Source organism: Callithrix jacchus, chromosome 7 (genome assembly GCF_049354715.1).
Source record: "Callithrix jacchus isolate 240 chromosome 7, calJac240_pri, whole genome shotgun sequence".
Lineage (NCBI taxonomy): Eukaryota > Metazoa > Chordata > Mammalia > Primates > Cebidae > Callithrix > Callithrix jacchus.
Window position 1 is genome coordinate 99,378,446 of NC_133508.1, and position 19,241 is coordinate 99,397,686.

The 19,241-nt window shown below is 48.2% G+C and overlaps 1 protein-coding gene across 3 annotated transcripts in view; it reads right to left on the reverse strand.

Moving 5' to 3' along the window:
* The window catches only part of KANK4 (KN motif and ankyrin repeat domains 4), a 94,532-nt gene extending 83,147 nt beyond the window's left edge, over positions 1 to 11,385 (reverse strand). For 2 of the 3 annotated variants that reach the window (XM_009001370.5, XM_078332045.1), the window contains exon 1: positions 11,203 to 11,385. The gene's annotated coding sequence lies outside the window, so the exon portion shown is untranslated. Of the gene's footprint in view, positions 1 to 4,424; positions 4,535 to 11,202 lie in introns of those variants that run through there. The other variant, XM_054236348.2, reaches the window with a different exon arrangement.
* Positions 11,386 to 19,241: the final 7,856 nt, after the last annotated feature.

Here is a 19,241-nt window from a genome sequence, read left to right on the forward strand (position 1 = left end):
GTGGAGGAGCAGGGTCCCCCTGACTTTCGATTCTCCTGCCTCTTTTTCCTCTATCTCCTCCCTTAGGGACTCACCCAGAAGGGGCTTTCAATCCTCACCTCCAGGATGACTCTAAGAATGCCAGGTGTTTTAGTCTGTGTATGTGTATGTCTTACCGTTCTAGAGGCTGGGAGAATGCCTTCAGCATGCCAGCATGGCCGGGTTCTGGTGGGGTCCCTCTTCCAGGTTGCAGACTGCTGGCATCTGGTGTGTTCTCATATGGCAGAAGTGTTGACAGAGCTCTCTCTTACAAGGGCACTATCTCGTTTGTGACAGCTCCACCTTCATGACCTAAACTACCTCCCAAAGATTCCATGTCCTAATAACATCACACTGGAGATTAGGACGTCAACATCTGAATTCTAGGAGGATACCAGCTTTCAGACCACAGCACCGGGTTCTCACTGAGAGCCCCGGGCAGGGCTGGCAGCATCCACAGGCACTTTAGCTCAGTAAATCCTCAACACATCAGTGAGATAGGATCTATTAACCTATTTTAAAGGCAAGAAAGTTAATTTCAAAACCAATTTATAATTAGAAAGGAAAAAGAAACCTTCAGTGGAAAGAAGACTACATTACTTAAATATTTTTTAAAAGTTAAAAAAAAAAAAAAAAACAGCCAGGCATGGTGGCTCATGCCTGTAATTCCAGCACTTTGGGAGGCTGAGGTGTGTGAATCACTTGACATCAGGAGTTCAAGACCAGCCTGGCCAATGTGGTGAGACCTAATCTCTACTAAAAATACAAAAAATTAGCCAGGCGTGGTGGTGGGTGCCTGTAATCCCAGCTACTTGGGAGGCTGAGGCAAGAGAATTGCTTGAACCTGGGAGGCAGAGGCTGCAGTGAGCCAAGATCACGCCTGCCACTGCACTCCAGCCTGGTGACAGAGGGAGACTCCATCTCAAAAAAAAAAAAAAATTTTAAAAAAAGCTAATAAGAACCAGGACTTCAGCTAGGGAATCTTAGAAAAGGGAGGGGGGGAAAAAAAGCTAATTTTATTAACTAGTTATTATGTGCCAAGGGCTTTATGTGCACGATGGCATTGCATCTTTGGGTAACTGTATAATACAATCATTTTTGTCCCCATTTTACAGATAGGAAGCTGAGGATTAGGGTGGTGATGTGACGTGGCCAAGGCCCAGGGCATTCCACTCTTCCACAGGCCACACACTGCCATGGGCTAACAGGTTCTCCTTCCAGGTAACACATCTGCCTTTTAATAAGAGCTGCCTGGAGAAGACAAAATAGCCCAAAGCAATGGCTCGAAAGCCAGGAATTGCTCTGCAAGTGGGCAGAGCTCTCAGGGCAGGAGCCTTTTGGCACCACTAGGCATCACCCGAAGGCGGCCACCCACGGGCCTGGCTGACACAGGGCTCCATTCAGCAGTTGGTGAAGCCAAGGGACACAGGGGTAGCGTGAAGAAGAGGATTAGGTCAGGGAAGGCCAGCCCCAAGGCAGGCACACAGGGGAGGCAAGCAAGCACCTGAAGAAGAATGTGCTCCTCCCCGTCCCCTTGCCCCAAATATCCACCACTTAACAGTGTGGAAGAGGCACTGTCATCATCAGTGCTAGGGCGAGGCAGCAAACTGGAGCAAAAGGTCCTCGTTGAGCTCAGTCACTCAATCCCCTGGCAACCCAGGGCCTGCCATCTGCCCTCGGTGGTTCGCTCCTCAGTTAAAAGACAAGAGGGGGTGATCTAGGTAAGCGGGAAGGTTTCTTCCACCTTCAACTAACACAAAACTGCAGAGGTGCCTTATGCATCTGGTACTTGAAGCGGCAGCATTAATGGCCATGGTGGGATGCAGGGAGGACTGGAGAGAGAGGGAGAAAGCAGCAGGGGGCAAAGAAAGGTGGGAGACAAGCTCTCGGTGACGGAGCCCAGAATAGAGGTAAGAATGGGACCAAAGGAAACAATTAATTTCCTTTCCTCAAGGTTCTACTGAGGACTCCAGGACAGATGCGGCACTAGGCACTGGGAAGGAAAGGGGGAGCTTCTCTCCAGAGGGACAGCTACACACAGCAACACAAATGAGCTCTTCACAAGGCCAGAGTCAGATACTATGATGAGTAGTACCAGCTGTTCACACTGGAGAGAAATCAGGGGAGCCTTCCTGCCGGAGTCACCTGGGAAGATGGGGACAATTTCCCCCAGTCTAAGTCGAGTTCCTCCCACTCAAATGGAAAGAACTAACCAAAATGGCGCTGAAGCACTGGAGGAAGAAGAGGTAAATTTAGGGAAGCATCATTATCTCCATTTCACACATGTGAAAACTGAGGTTCAGCACGGTCAGAGCCAGGTAGCAGGGCTGGCATTAGAGCCCATTCTGCCTGACTCCACAGCCTTTGCTTGTGATTTCTATTCTACATCAGTCCTACAGACTATGTGCCTGTGAGTGAGTTAAGGGTGGGAGGGGAAGAGAAGTGGCGTGAGAACAGGCAAAGGCCAGAGAGATGGACTGTGGAAGATGAGGATGGAGAGTGGGCACTTTCCTACCGAAACAGTATGGCAGCCAGAGCTTTCCCAAACAGTCTTCCCATGGTTGCCTGTAGCAGGTTTTTTTGGGGTTGTTTTTCAGATGGAGTCTCGCTCCATTGCTCAAGCTGGAGTGCAGTGGTGTGATCTTGGCTCACTGCAACCTCCACCTCCTGGCTTCAAGCGATTCTCCGGCCTCAGCCTTCTGAGTAGCTGTGATTACAGGCCACCATGCCCAGCCAGTTTTTTGCATTTTTATAGAGAAGGGGTTTCACTGTGTTAGCCACAATGGTCTCAATCTCATGACCTCATGATCCGCCCACCTCAGCCTCCCAAAGTATGGAGATTACAGGTGTGATACACTGTGCCTGGCCGCCTGTAGTAGGTTTTTAGAACAAGTTTCTAGAATCAGGCAGATCCAGGGTGAGCTCCTGGCTCCACTGCTTAATGTCTTGGGTACCCTAGAGCAAGTGTTTAACCTCTTAGAGCTTCACTTTGCTCACCAATACAATGGGAGTGGTAACAGTCAGACCTTATTGAGTAGTGGGTAAACATGAAACAACTGCTCTATTCAAAGGGCTTGGCACAATGTCTGGCACAAGTTCGATAAAAGGTAGCAGAAAAACACAACCGCTACTCTAATAAACATTGCTCCAGCAGACTCCTGTTTCCTGGCTTCCTCCTCAGAATCAGCATGGGCCAGTCCTCCACATCCTCCCTCCTCCTCCTCTGCACACCCTCATTTCAGAATCCACATTAAAGCTACTGCTTCCTGGCTTCAACTCCTTCCTCCGATTCTAGTTTGCTCTGGATCAAGGGACTCATCAATTAGTCTATACAAACTCCTTAGCCTCTCAGGATCATCATTGTGTGCTAGGTGGCTATTCCTAGAGATTGCTTTGCATGGGATTAACCAAGCAATCAGCTCAGGGGCTGGCAGGTTTGTGGGCTGACAGAATTACCTAATGAGTCACCCGTGTGTGCCTACAATTTGTAAACTGACCTCTAGATATACATCAAAACTTTCTACCCAAACCACTAATTCTGTGTTTTGCAAATTTGCCAACAATTAAATAAAATTTACTACTGTTCAAGAATGTCTTCCACTAATTAGACAGAGATAGATGAGTATATAAAAGGTCAGGGTGAAGGAGGGTAAGAAACTGGGGATAAAGCTTACTGACTTCCTGTCAGGGGGTCTTAACCTTTTCTGTGCCTCCATTCCTTTGGCAGACTGGTGAAGCCTACGGACTCTTTCTCAGAATGTTGAAAAATGCATAAAACAAAATGCACAGCTCGACTACAAAGAAAACCAATAATATTGAAATATAATTATTAAAAATTTTCAAAGTGTGTAATATAGTAACACATTCTTCTTTATTAATGCATTAAATAAGAAGCTCCAGCAGCGGGTTTAGTAACGACTATAAATTCAGAGCCGTCAGGGACGTAAATAGTATTTCAAGGTATCTGTAGCAGCTAAAATGTAATATGAAAATATCTATGATTTCTATTGGTGGCAATGTCATAGAGACTACAAATACCCTGTGGATTGCTGCCTGCATTCATCATACACGAAAATCCTAAATAACGATGCTCTTTCTCTTCCCCCTACCCAAGTTCACAGACTTCTCTGAATTCTACACATGAACCCCTGGGGGCTCTTGACACTGTATTAAGAATCTCTGTTAGATCCTTTAGGGCTCAGTAAGTATTTGTACTGGGCACATTTCTGAGTTCCAGCTCACCCTTATCTCCTTCTTGAAGAATCTCCACCCACACCTCAAAAATTCTTCACGTAGGACTTCCTGCCTCAAAAATTCTTCACATAGGACTCTCTTCTGCCCACCCCTCTCGTCCAACTGGCCCAGGGGGGACCCCCTACCTCAGTGCCATCCCATGCCCGGGCTACCTGGCACTTGTCAAGATGCAGGCTGGAGAGAAAGCCTCAGCTTCCAGAGAATCAGCTCAGACAACAGAATGCTCTCTGGAACTTGAAGTCAGCAACAAAAGAGAGCTTCGTGCACTTGTAGGGCAAGGGGTGGGTAGGCAGGTGCTGTGTTAACCCATGGCACTTACAGCGAAGGCCAGTGAGCAGCTGTACCGGTGGAGTGACCTTGAACTCAAAATCCTCTTCACGGCATCATGGATGCCCAAGGATGCCTGGCCTCCTTCCAGACTTCTGCTTAGACATCAATACAGGGTCCCCCCAAACCCTTTTCATCTGCGGTTTTGCTTTCTGAAGTTTCAGTTACCTACGGTTAATCAAGGTCCAAAACTATTAAGATATTTTGAGAGAGGGAGAGAGAGAAAGACCATATTCACATAGCTTTTATTACAGTATTATTGTTATCATTCTTTTGTTGCTGTTGTTTTTAATCTCTTACTGTGCCTAATTTATAAATTAACCTTTATCATGAGTATGCACACATAAGAAAAAACAGTGTATATTGGGTTCAGTACCATCCATGGTGTTAGGCATCCATAGAGGGTCCTGGACCGTATCCCCCATGGGTAAGGGGGTACTAATGTACTGCATTTTATGGCTTCCCACTCTCTTTCTAGAACCACAACTCAAGGGAGTCTCTGTTTTCCGTGCCACAAGAGCCCCAGGTCACCATTGTCAACACCATTTTATTAATACAGACAAAGAAGCTGAAGTTAGTAAACTTGAGTAATTTTCTCAGGCTCACAGGGCTAATCAATGGTGAGGCCATTTTCCCTTCCTTTCCCTCTCACTCCCAAAAAATCTATTATGGAGAGGCAGGTGGGTGAGGCTTTTTGTTATTATTTTTTATTTCAAATCACAAAACTATCCATGAAAATAATCTCTTAAAAATTCAAACATGACACTGCATGTTCTCATTCATAAGTGGGAGTTGAAAAATGAGAACACATGGACACAGGGATGGGAACATCACACACTGGGGCCTGCCAGGGGGTGGGAGGCAAAGGGAGGGAGAACCTTAAGACAAATACCTAATGCACTTGGGGCTTAAAGCCTAAATGATGGGGTGATGGACGCAGCAAACCACCATGGCACGTGTATACCCATGTAACAAACCTGCGCATTCTGCACGTGTATCCCGGAACTTCAAGTAAAATTTTTAAAATGTTTTAAAAAATTAAAACATTAATAAAATTCCCTCCCCATTCATACTCAATGTCGTACCTAATAAATGTAGACCCTGACCACACTATTCTATTCAGCCACAAACGAACTTGCCAGTCTGTCTTTTAAACCTTTCCCCAGGAGTAGGACAGCTACATTTTCCAAGGTGGAAGGGAGGGCTGGGTGGGAACCACCGATGAACTGAGTGCAGAGCCTGGAAACACTCAGTCCTGCCGCCTGGTGCCCTGCTAGGAACATCCAAATCAATGTCACCAAGAGCTGGCGTCTTTGGGCCGCTGGGCAGAAACCAGGCTGCAGAGGGGAATCGGCACCGAAGGCTGCTCTTTTATCCTTGTGCGGAGCAAATTCTCCCAATGCTGTATTTCTCTGCCCCCTTGTCACTTGACGTCAGAGCCACAAATTAGAAATACATACCAAAGGAAACTTCGCAGACACAAAGGATCCTTCCACACAAAGGGGAAAAAGCCACAGCCACATTAAAAAATCTATCCAACCAACAAGTTTTATTTACTTTAGAGGGAAAAAAATGGAGAGAGGGATGGAACCGGGATTTGTGTTTTCTCCCACAATGCCTGTGTCTCCAGAAAGCTATGTGAGGGGGCAGAGCCCAGGGCCTGGGCGAGACAGTGAGGCGATCCTGTTGGAAACAGGACTTCTTTCTCTTGAAGAAGGAACACTCAGCCAGCTTCTTCAGACGCCACCAATCTATAACTGCCTGTGTATCACATTCACCATCTACGTACTTTAAGTCTTGGGACAGCATTTATTTTATCCTGGAAACTGTGACAGCCCTATTTTTAGCCGGAGGGCCCCTTTTCTCTCCTTTAATCCTACTTTGAAATATTATCTGTGTAGACTGGAGGCTGTTCACAGAAAGGCCCATTAGAAGCCTCTTAGTCCAAATGTGGTCTGGGAGATTAGCGTTCTGAGGTACAGAGAGGTTAGGGCCCAGTTGTAAATCATATAGTTGCTTAGCGGTGAACCTAGGCTCCAATTCCAGGATACGCTGACCTCCAAACTCATGCCTCATCCCACAAACTCTACTACAGTGTAACACAATGTAGTTGTAGTCATCTGACCTCCAAAGACAGAGGCTCTGGGAAATTCCAGTTTTATGGTCATTTAATATGTGCCATGGCAAGTCACTTAACCTCTCTGAGCCTCGATTTCCTTATCTATACATTGGGGATTATGGCAGTAACTAACTCTGGGATTAGGGTGAGGCTTGAATATGCTAGGCGCAACACACAATTACATTACGATATTGTGTTCCTGTTTCACACACAATCGAGTGGATCTGTGATAATTGTATTCACACCATCACCGAGAAATCGGCAAGAAAGGATTGTTCTCAAACCCACTGTGCAGATAGGAAAATTGAGTCCCCGCTCAGATGACATAACTTGCATGACATCAGAGTTTTAAAAGTAAGCAGATAGGTGGAAGCTGCAGTGAGCCATGTGCATGACACTGCACTCCAGCCTGGGTCACAGAGTGAGATCCTGTCTCAAAAATAAATAAGTAAATAAAGGTAAGGATATTCTCCGCATTAAGAAGTCCTAAATATCCTCCCCACCATACCTGCCAAAATATGAGCTGGACTAGGAGTAAAAGCTACCTCTTCCCTTCCTACTGCAGAGCAGAACCACGAATACACCAGCACATACGCCATGGCCCTTTCTTATAAACTGGAATCAGCATGGAGCCTGGCACAGAGCAGAGGCTCAATGCAGTTTTGAAGAATGGTTGAATTACTGAATGAATGAAAATCCCAATCTGCTAAGAATGGTACAGCCTGAAGCAGGCACCTTGTTGCAGAAAGCAGTTGTCAGAAAGCAGGCAAGAGCTCTGGTAGCAGCAAGCAAGAACCCCATTCTCACCTTAGACTGTTCTGCAGGAGGAAACCTTTGACGAGGTCAATAAACCTCTGATCTCAATGGTCCATCAAGGGTGTCTCCCAGCCTGGCCCACATGGCCCAATCCAGGACCCAGGAGGTAACTGTGAAGCACACGTGACCCTCCTTCAGCTAAAACAGATGTAATAACATTGCAGGCCAGGGAGAGGGCCCATTTGTCTTCCTAATTGTCAACTCTGCCCGTAATAAAGTTTTCCTCCCTGGCACACCTTAGGCTGCTACTGAACTGAAGCAAAACCAAGATCTCCATCTTCCAGCCATGAGCAGTGGCCTTCATAAGACACCAGGGGCGAAAAGAGGCTGCTTGGCTAAGAGAAGCAGACAGAGCTGGAAGGTGCTTTAAACCACAAGTCAGGAGCTTGGGAATCCCTACACTCAGCCAGCTGTGGTACACAGGCAGTCACCGCATTCACTGAGCCTCCATTTTCTGTAAAATTCAAGTCCAAAGTTCTGGAAATGGGTTAGTGGAGGGAGGAGCTGTGAATCATGTAATATTGTATGCAAGATATTTTAGGTTTTACTCAGTTGGAGGAGAGTATCCATAATTTTCATCAGAATCTCAAAGAGACATGCAATAACCACCACTGCCTCCCCACATAAAAAAAAAAAAAAAAAAAAACTTAAGAAATAGTGGACAGGACAGTTTCCACCCAAGAAGCACTTTTTAAAAACACTTTCTATGTGCCCTGCTCTGTGCTAGGTACTTGAGATATAAATATAGGCGAGTCTTGCTTTTTTATTTTTTTATTTTTTTTATTTTTAGACAGAGATCTCACTCTGTCACCCAGGCTGGTGTGCAATGTTACAGCCTTGGCTCACTGCAACCTCCACCTCCTGGGTTCAAGCAATCTTTGTGCCTCAGCCTCCCAAGTAGCTGGTACTACAGGGGCATGCCACCACACCTGGCTAATTTTTGTATTTTCAGTAGAGACAGCGTTTCACTATGTTGGCCAGGCTGGTCTCGAACTCCTCACCTCGTGATCCACCCACCTCAGCCACCCAAAGTACTGTTATTACAGGAGTGAGCCAACGGGCCCAGCTGAGAGTACTGATTTTAACGTGCTTAGTGTAGTTGATGTTTGCTGTGACAGAAGCATGTCCAGGGAGCTTTAGAAACAAAGAGAAGGCAGCATTTGCCTCTGTCTTGTCAGAAAGGGCCTTCTTGGAGGGATAAAAAACCTTATGCTTAATGCTGAAATTCAAAGCTAAGAGTGCATTCATTCACTGGGCAGACAAGAAAAATATTTTAGACCAAGGGTAGTATGTGCAAAGGCAACACGTGGCCCAGGAACTACTTGAAGCATAATTGTGCTGAAAAGAGAGGGTGCTCATTGCAAGGGTCTGGGGAAGTGTTAGAACCATACATGAGGCTGGGAAGGTCGGTAGGGCCCAGGCCAGGAAGTGCCAGGTATGCCACCCTAAGGAATTTCACACTGTAGGCAAGTTCTTTCTAGTTTTAAAAGTCTAGGATGAGCCACCACTCCCAGCACACATCTTCCTAAATGTTGGGTAGAGGCTTTAGTCAGCCGTGAGCTGAATGGACATTAGAAAGTGAACTGCTGCTCTTGGCACCATGAGTGGGCATGGGCTGCCTGACCAAGGTGCACACATGGGGTGGTGAGTCCAGCAAGCTGCTGTTGTTCTCTCCCTCTCTTTCTCCTCACACCATGACCTTGCCAGGGGCTTCCAACTGCTCATTATTTTATTTTATTTTATGTCATTTTATTTTATTTTTTTGAGGCAGAGTCTTGCTGTGTCGCCAGGCTGGAGTGCAGTGGTGTGATCTCAGCTCACTGCAACCTCCAACTCACTGGTTTAAACTATTCTCTTGCCTCATCCTCCTGAGTAGCTAGGATTAAAAGCATGTACCACCACACCTGGCTAATTTTTGTATTTCACCATGTTGGTCTCAATCTTCTGACCTCGTGATTGATCTGCCCACCTTGGCCTCCCAAAGTGCTGGGATTACAGGCATGAGCCACCACGCCTGTCCCCCAGCTACTCATTATTACAGTTGAGAAAGGAAGGCACTGACTGGACCGGTCAATGGGATGTGCAACTAATGGACTGCCCGTCTGGGCCCCTGGTAGGACCTCAGCCAGTGAAGACTTTCAGTTCTTCTAACTTCACTCTGCTACTCACCTTAGGCCCTCTTCCATGCAGCTCCTCCTGTCTAGAAGGCTCATTCCACACTCTCCTGTCATTCTGCAGACTGAGCCACTACTGGACCTGTCAGGTTCTCAGGGTATCTAGTCCTTTGAAAGAACTCAGCACTGGACAATTCTCTATTTATGTGAGTGATTTGAACCGTGTTGGTGTTGGCCATTGGAACGCAAGCTCCATGAGGCCAGAAAGTGCCAGTTTTGCTCACTTTTGTATGTTACTACCTCGGCCAGTGCCTGGCACAGGGTATTTGTTGATTGAATCAAAGTCTAGTCTGATCCAGGAGCCATTTCCCAAAACTCACTTTCCCCAGGTCACATAATGGTCCAGGGAGGTGGAAAGGCTGGGCTTGAAAAGGCATTATGAGAACGGACTCTGCCTCTATTCCCAGTGTCTCCCTCCTGTGTTATGTTTTGAGAGGCTCTAAGCAACCTGGCTTGATTTACCCAGCCAGGTCCTTGGGAATCGTGTTTAATTCAAGATGATTTCTTCCCAGGCCTCAGCCGGGTCACTGGCTGCATCTGATCCTCCTCTGGCCCTATATGGTGGATAGGACTTTGCCCAGTCCTCAGGGGGTCCTCCTCCCTCTCCTGGAATCTCCTCCTCCCTCTCCTGGAAAATACTCCCTCTTTGCCCTAAAGGCTTGCACCCCAGAGAGCTTGGAAACTAAGACTTGCATTTGGCAACCTTGAAGGATGCCCAGAGCAAGAGTTAGGTTCAGACCCAGCGTAGTGGCCATGGGCTTGACTTTTCAACTCCCATTTCTGGCCAATCTGCAGAGACAAAGTACTCAGAGTCACAGGTTTGACCTTACCGGAGAGGCAGAAGAGAAGGGAGCTCACAAGAGGCAGGCGGGCTGGGCAAAGCGCCCTCGGCGGCGTCTAGAGCACCCGGAGCTGCACCACTGCCTCCACCCAAGGTCGTGGCCCAAAGGGAGCGCTGGAAAGTTCAGCCAGAGGCCAAGGAGTGCCAGGGTTGGCACTACGGGGAGACTTTTGCGACAGGAGAGACTAACAGCTCGATTCCAGGTGGTAGCGGAAGCCCGAGGCAAAGAGCCCCCAGTCCCGCAGACTGCATCCCCGACCGCAGCGCCCCGCTTAGAAAAGCTGGGCGGGGGCTGCACCACCTGAGCCGCAAGGACAGCACGGCCTCCCCTTCCTCCATCCCCAGAATTGGGGCGCAGAGAGCAAATCTGGGCTGGAAAGAGAGCGGCGCCCACCCTTGGGCAGCCCGAGCAGCCCCCCTCCTTTGCTGTCGCAGACCCCAGGCTGCGAGGCGGGGGCTCCAGGTCGGCCCAAGCTGCCGCAGCCACTGCCTTAAAGGGAGCCAGGGACGCGGCGCTGGGGAGGGGGCGAGGCGGGTGGCGGAGGCGAGACGAGAGTGGTCGAGCGCCCGGGGCCAACACCCGGGTCACGCAGGGCGGTGTTGGACACCCCAGCAGACGTACTGCCGGGGACTGGGGTCGCAGAGTCCCTTACCTTGGCGAGCTGCGGAAGTCCTGCGCGAGGCGGTCCGCGGTGCCCGGGGCCGGGGCAGCTAGGCTCACACCCCGGCTTCGGGGCGCACGCAGCCTCCGGGTGCACAGTCCGCGTCCCAGGCGCGCACCCCCGGGCTGGCGCACCCTGGTCGTCCGCGGCGCGCACACCCTCCAGGCGCCCTCTGGCCGGCGGGCTCGGCCCTGGCCCGGGAGCACCCCTGCGGGCACACCCACCGCGGCGGATGCGGGACTGGTCAGGCGCCACCAGCCACGGTTTCGCCCCGCGTCGCCAGCTGCCAGCAGATCCCGAGTCCCCGCCTTCGCTAGGGAAGAAAAAAAGACTCCTGACGCGGCGTGGGCTTTGGTGTGTAGCAAGGGGCAGAATTGCGAAATCGAGGGGAGGGTCTTAGCCTCGATAAACTCAAAAGCCCTTGATAAACATGAGCTTAGAAGAAAAACTTTTTGAGAAGAGACCAAAAACTCCTAACCTGTGCATAGCGCTCTTCAGATTCCCAAAGTGCTTTCGAATGCGTTTATCTCAGTTCATCTGGACGTTTCCATCCTCATTTGATAGGTGCGGAAACAGCATCAGACAACGTAGCTATTTGCCCCAGCCAGAACTGGCCAGGTCTGGCCACTCAGAAGCTGGGTGCAGTAAGTGAGGTCCTCGCCAGGATGGGGGACAGTGAGGTCTGGGGTAGTAGTAACAGAACTGTTATCTCTCCTAAATCGTCTTTTTCTATTTCCTTTTTTCCTTCCCAATCCTTGCTTTAGTCCCACTCAGGAACACTAAGTCTTTTCACTTCACAGTCCCACCTCCCACCAAAGGTTTTGTTGTTGCTGTTTTTTGAGCCAGAGTCACTCTGTAGCCCAGGCTGGAGCACAGTGGCGCGATCTCGGCTCACTGCAACCTCGACTTCCCGGTGCAAGCCATTCTCCTGCCTCAGCCTTCCAAGCAGCTGGAATTACAGGCGCCCCCCACCGCGCCCGGCTAACATTTGTATTTTTAGTACAGATGGGGTTTCGCCATGTTGGGCAGGCTGGTCTTGAACGCCTGACCTCAGGTGATCCATCCGCCTCGGCCTCCCAAAGTTTTGGGATTACAGGCGTGAGCCACCGCGCCCGGCCCCACCGAAGTTCTTTTCTTTTTTTTTATCAGTTCAGAATGTTTGCGTTTCAACCGCTAACCTTGAATGAGCAGCTCACTAAGGGCCTGGTGGGCGTTGTGCACCATAACCCTAGGAGAAAGGAGCTGCTGCTACTGCTCCTTTATAAATGAAGACATCAGACATGGGGAAGTACAGGGCTGTGGAGCCCGTGAGACTTCAGATGCCAGCCCTGACCCCCCTCATAGGCGTCTTTCATGGGCCCATTGGCAAGAGCTAACACTTAAACAAAGGGGTTTCTTTTGACACTGTGACCCACATGGGGAAGTACTTTCATTTTCCGTTTTTGTAGAAATATGGCTATTAGAATGATTTCACTTCCACTAGAGCTCCACTGGAGCAAATCAATATCCCAGAGCAATAATAAATGGCAGTGGAGGCTTGGTCCCAGTGTTGGGACATAGTAGGGAGTGGTGGGGACTGTGTAGAGCCTGACATTAGCTCCAGGCTCTTGCCCAAGGGAAGGGGCTGCTGCTACTCAGCTCAGTCTGTTTTACCATCTAGGGAAAGGGATTACAGTGGCCAGATCCTTCCATTTTTTATTTTTATTTTTTTTTAAAGACAGGTCTCGCTGTGTTGCCCAGGCTGGAAGGCAGTGGCTATTCACAGGCATGATCCCACTACTGATCAGCACGGGAGTTTTGACCTGCCCCGTTTCCGACCTGGGCCTCCTTAGGCAACCTGGTGGTCGTCTGCTCCCAGGAAGTCACCATATTGATGCTGAACTTAGTGTAGACACCAGATCGGCATAGCGCACTAGAGCCCAGAACTCCTGGACTCAAGTGATCCTCCCACCTCAGCCTCCCCAGTAGCTGGGACTACAGGCACGCTCCACAGTGACCGGCCATATCCTCCCATTTTTAAAAAGAAGCCTTTGGCCAGACGCAGTGGTTCATGCCTGTAATCTCAGCACATTGGGAGACTGAGGTGGGTGGATCACCTGAGGCCAGGAGTTCGAGATCAACCTGGACAACATGGTGAAACTCCATCTCTATTACAAATACAAAATTAGCCAGGCATGGTGGTGTGCACCTGTAATACCAGGTACTTGGGAGGCTGAGGCAGGAGAATCACTTGAACCGGGAGGCGGGGGCTGCAATGAGCCAAGATTGCACCACCATACTCCAGCCTGAGCGACAGAGCAAGACTCCATCTCAAAAAAAAAAAAAAAAAAGGCATAAGTCAGATATTTAAGTGAAGTCCCCAAATTTGTTAGGAGCTCATTTGTATAATGCTACACACTATAGTTAGAGAGATTTAGTATTTGGGTCACAACGATGTAAGTTTGAATCCCACCTCCAATGAACATTGTTCAAGCCAAAGGAAATGGGTTTAGGGATGAGATCCAGCCTACAGGCCAGAGGTTTGTGCTCTCATGTTTGGGGGCACGTCACACTATTTTCATTTGGGCTTCCCAACATCCCTGTGGGATAGAGCCCACAGTGTGGGTTATATTTCCATTTAAGGGAAGAGGAAGCCCAGGTCTAGCCCAAGGGTACAGGCAAACTGGGGGAGCTGGAACTGAAACCAGACATTCCACAACTCCTGGTCCTGGAAACTTTTCCCTGGGCATTCTCTGATCTCACAGAGAATTTGTTTCTTGGTTCTGGACATTGTGAGCCAAGTTAGGCGTGGGGCTGGCACTGGGGTGTGGAGATAGCACCTTTCCTGGGAAGATGGAGCAGGAGTGCCAGACTGCTGTCCTCGAAAGCAGGAGACGAGCCTGATGACTCAGAGATGAGACTGTGTCTTGAGGGTAAAGCTGAGTCAGAGAAAGCAAGCTCTGAACAGGGGCAGTCAGTGCTTCTGAAGCCCAGATTAGGGTACTCAGAAACTGGGAGAAAAACAGACTAGGCAAATCCATTCTCCCCAACCCGACTCCCTTACCACACACACACACACACACACACACACACACACACACACAACCAGAAGCTGCAGACACCAAGACACTAGCAAGAACATTGCCTGCTATTCCTGTGATGACAGGAAAGCATCAAGAGTTAGCCCCTCATGTGGTCCTGGAAAGAGGGAAACTTTTTCTGGCAGCACTTCTCTAGAATCTCAGGTTTGGGCATCTCCACTGCAGGACCCAGCCTGGGCCTTTCAGACAGAGTGAGCACTCGTGCTGAAAGCTGATTTAGAATGACTGGACACAATGCTACTGCAGTCTGATGCTCCGTAATCAAAGGACTGAGCAGCAGACAGGATGGGGTATCTCTCCACCTTTGTTAGAGTTTGGGGTCGTGTGTAGGAGGATTAATACCAGTCACTATTGTGAACCCAGGAAATCTGAGACAGGTCTCAGTTAATTAGAAAGTTTATTTTGCCAAGGTTGAAGACATGCCTGTGACACAGCCTTGGGAAGTCCTGATGACATATGCCCAAGGTGAGGGGACACAGCTTGGTTTTATACATTTTAGGTAGACATAAGACATCCATCAATATATGTAAGAAGTACATTGGGGCCAGGCGCGGTGGCTCACTCCTGTAATCCCAGCACTTTGGGAGGTCGAGGCGGATGGATCACAAGGTCAGGAAATTCTAGAACAGCCTGGCCAAGATGGTGAAACACTGTCTCTACTAAAAATACAAAAATTAGCTAGGTGTGGGGGCGGGCACCTGTAATCCCAACTACTTGAGAGGCTGAGGCAGAGAATTGCTTGAACCCGGGAGTCAGTGGTTGTGGTCAGCCAAGATCATGCCACTGCACTCTAGCCTGGATGACAGAGTGAGACTCCATCTCAACAACAACAAAAAGTACGTCGGTTCAGTCTGGAAAGGCAGGACAATTTGAAGCAAAGGCAGGAAGACTCTAAGTGAAGCGGGAGGGAGCTTCCAGATTGCGTTCTTTTGAGTTTCTGATTAGCCTTTCCAAAGGAGGCAATCATATATGCATCTATCTCAGTGAGCGGTGGGATAACTTTGAACAGGATGGGTGGCAGGTTTGCCCCAAGCAGTTTCCAGCTTGAGTTTTCTTTAGTGATTCTGGGGGCCCAAGGTATTTTCCTTTCACACTATCTAACATGTACCAGCATTTCACATACATGACACAATCTCACTGGGAATCACAACAAAACTGTGAAATAGTTCTCTTATTGAGGATATGTGGCACAGTGTCACTTACCTGAGGACACACAACTAGTAAATTAGGGAGGTGGTATTCAAACTTATATCTTTGCGACCCAAATACTGAACCTCTAACTGTAGGCCTGGAAACTGGGGCCAAAGTGGAGATGTATCACTCAGATCTCACTTTAAGACAGGACTGCCTGGCTGCAGCCCTGTGGTTGGCTGGCACCCCCCAGTGTGGTGAGCTCCTGCAGTCAGTGGTGTGCTAGTAATGTTTAACAACTAGCTCTTGGCGGGGAGAAATGTATGTGTATATACAGTGGGTTCTCATTATTCTCTGTAGTTCTATAAGCTCTATAAAGTGGCTTCAAACACTGAAATAGTGAATAATGAACCATTGCTCTTAAGGGAAATACAGAATAAGGCTCCCAAGGGCCTCTGGTTACATTTTCATCAGCCCATTAATATCTAACCTTGTTTCACCTGTATTTCTGTTTAAAGGCTCTTTATTCAACATATATCAGGTATGATTCTGACGTGAACATTGATTGATATTTTTGTTTACATTAAGGATTACAATGAAAGTAAAAGAACAAAGGTGTTTGTTGGGAACTTCATTATTCAATGGCGTGAGTGACTTCTTTCTGAATCAGATAACCATTTTCAAATACTAGAATATCCCTCAATTTTTTGTACTATTTACAATGTAATAGCTACAGACATGGCACACTTTTAAATTTACTATGGAATATTAACCTTTCTCCTTTATTTTCTTATGTCTAGAATACTGTACAGGTTTTTGTGTGAGCATAAATTTTTTATTTCTTTAGGATAAATACACAGGAGAGAGACTGCTAGCTCATATGATAAACGTATGTTCAACTTTATAAAAAACTACCAGGCTGGGCACAGTGGCTCATGCATAATCCCAGCACTTAGGAGGCTGAGGTGGGAAGATCCCTTGAACCCAGGAGTTCCAGACCAGCCTGGGCAACATGGCAAAACTCCATCTTTACAAAAAATACAGAATCAGCCAAGCAACTTGGGCACAGTGGCTCACACCTGTAATCCCAGCACTTTGGGAGGCCAAGGCAGGCAGATCACCTGAGGTCAAGAGTTGGAGACCAGCTTGGCCAACACGGTGAAACCTCATGTTGAAACCCCATGGTGAAACTCTCTGGCACAACCTTAGAGTGCCACACATGCTGGAAGTGCACAAATCTGTGTCCCAAGGAGATGATGACTGTGGCTGAGCTCAGTTATCAACTGATGGTCATGATGGTTTTTTCACATGGCTGGTTAACTAATGCTGGTTGCTAACGTCTCTATTAAAAATGCAAAAATTAGTCAGGCATGGTGGCATGTACTACTTGGGAGGCTAAGGTGAAAGGATTGCTTGGGTCTGGAAGGCAGAGGTTGCAGTGAGCTGAGATTGTGCCACTGCACTCCAGCCTGGGCGATGGAGCAAGACCTTGTCTAAAAAAAAGAAAGAAAGAAAAAGAGCTACCACACCTTTCCACTGTGGCTGTACCATTTTACACTGCCATCAGCAATATGTAAGAGATCTGATTGTCCCTCATCCTTGTCAGCACTTGTTATTACCAATATTAAAAAAAAAAAACCTTTAGCTATCAATGTGTAGAGGAAGCTAATCATACCTTTCATTTATATTTCTCTAATGGTTAATAATCTTGAATATCTATTTGTGTGCTTATTTGCCAAGTGTATTAGATTTGTTTTTAATATATTTTATTCAATTGTAAGTTTACATAATGTAATTTGTAATAATGGCTGTCTTTAACAACTGGCTCACAAGATTCCTGAAAATATCACAGTCAGCTATTGGGAGCCAGAGTAAACTGGCTTCAGTACACCACTTTATCAGTCTGGCTGAGGCCTCCGTGGCCTCTGGGCAGCTCTCAGGCAACGACTGAGCAAAGATGTGGAATGGGGCCTCACCATTTCTCCCCAAGGCAGGATTCCTTTTCGGACAGTCTTTGCCCGAATATCTCCATTTGACAGCTCTCCCTGCCCAATTCTGCCTCTTTCTTTCATAGGTGCTGTTCCTGATAAACTTTCCCAACCCTAACTCTCTATGCATGTTTCCTGGCAAGCCCAGCCAGCACTGTCCATGGCACGGCAGACTTTCTGCCTCTTCCACTGCTCTGATTTCACTGCCACACTCTCTTAGGCCCTTAGCTTGCCTCACCTAGATAAACACACGTCAGCCCAGAGGCACCGCTATCTCAGCACTCCGAGCCCACACTGCTCCCAGAACTGGGCCAGTGGGTGCCTCAACCCCGATTCACCTATGTGCACTGCTGTGTGGTGAGAGGGGTTCCCTGGGTTGGTCTCCAGCACAACCTCAGAGTGCCACACGCTGGAAGTGCAGAAATCTCAGTGTCCCAAGGAGGTGATGGCTGTGGTTGAGCTCAGTTGGGATGGAATGTCCGTGATGGTTTTTTCACATGGCTGGTTGACTAATGGTGGTTACTGGTCAGCAGCTCAGTGGGGGCTGTCGACTCAGGAACACCTACACATGGCCTGTCTGTGTGGTTTGGGCTTCTCATTGCCTGGGGCCCCGAGAATGAACATTCCAAGAACAAGCCTTTCAAGAGGGAAGAGATGGAATCTGCCTTTCTCTCAAGGCTAGACCCTGAACTGACACAGGATCACTTGCAACACGTTTTATTGGTTAATCAGTCATAAGACAGGCTTATTTTCGAGGGAGGAGGTAATAAACGCCATCTTTCAATGGAGACAGTGAAAAAGATAGCCATCTTTAATCCACTACAACACCAGTAAGAGAGCATAATAGCAAAACACTAGAATATTTCTTCTTTTTTCCTTTTTTTTTTCTGAAACAGGGTCTGGCTCTGTTACCAGACATGGAATGCAGTGGCGTGACCATAGTTCACTACAACCTCCACCTCTGGGGTTCAAGCAATCCTGCCACCTCAGCCTCCTGAGTAGCTGGGACTACAGGCACACACCACCAGGCTTAACTTATTTTTGTATTTTTTTGGTAGAGACATGGTTTTGCCATGTTGCCAAGGTTAGTTTTGAACTCCTGGGCTCAAGTGATCCACCGGTCTCAGCCTCCCAAAGTGTTAGGATTACAGGCGTGAGCCACTAACGCCCAGACAGAAGTTTTTCAAAACATTTATGTTATGGGTTGAATTGGGCCCACCCAAAATTCCTATGTCCAGGTCCCAACCCCTGTACATTAGAATGCAATCTTATTTGGAAACAGGGTCACTACAGATGTTGATTAGTTAAAATAAAGTCATACTTGAGTAGGGTGGGCCCTAATGTTACAGAATCTTTGGGGTGTCAATTTTCTGCCTGGAAACCTCTGTGGCCAGCATGAGTTCTGTTTCTGGCTGGAAACCTCTCTGGCCAGCTACAGTAGGTAGCTCCTCTCTATAGGCAGGTTATCCCAACATCTGCTGTTCAGCAGAGAGATGGTCCTAGAGAGGATTGCTCCTGCCTGCAGCTGGCTGTCTGGATGTCTCTGTAGGTCTCTGAAGCTCTCAGCAGAGAGGGTAGCGCCTCTCTGTAGCTGGTCTTCCTGTGCCGTCTTCTCCCTGTTCTCTCCATCTTCTCTTGCTCTGGCTAAACCCAGGGCTTTTATGGACCTTGGAGGGGAAGAAATGCATACCAGAAGGTTCATGGGTGGCCAAGGGCAGGCCTGAAAGTGGCACCATGAGTCCCCACTCTGGTCTGGTCTGCGGGACAGGAAGCCCCTGACCTCAAGGTGGGGCCTTAACAGGGACCCACCTCCTTCCACCCAGGACTCTGT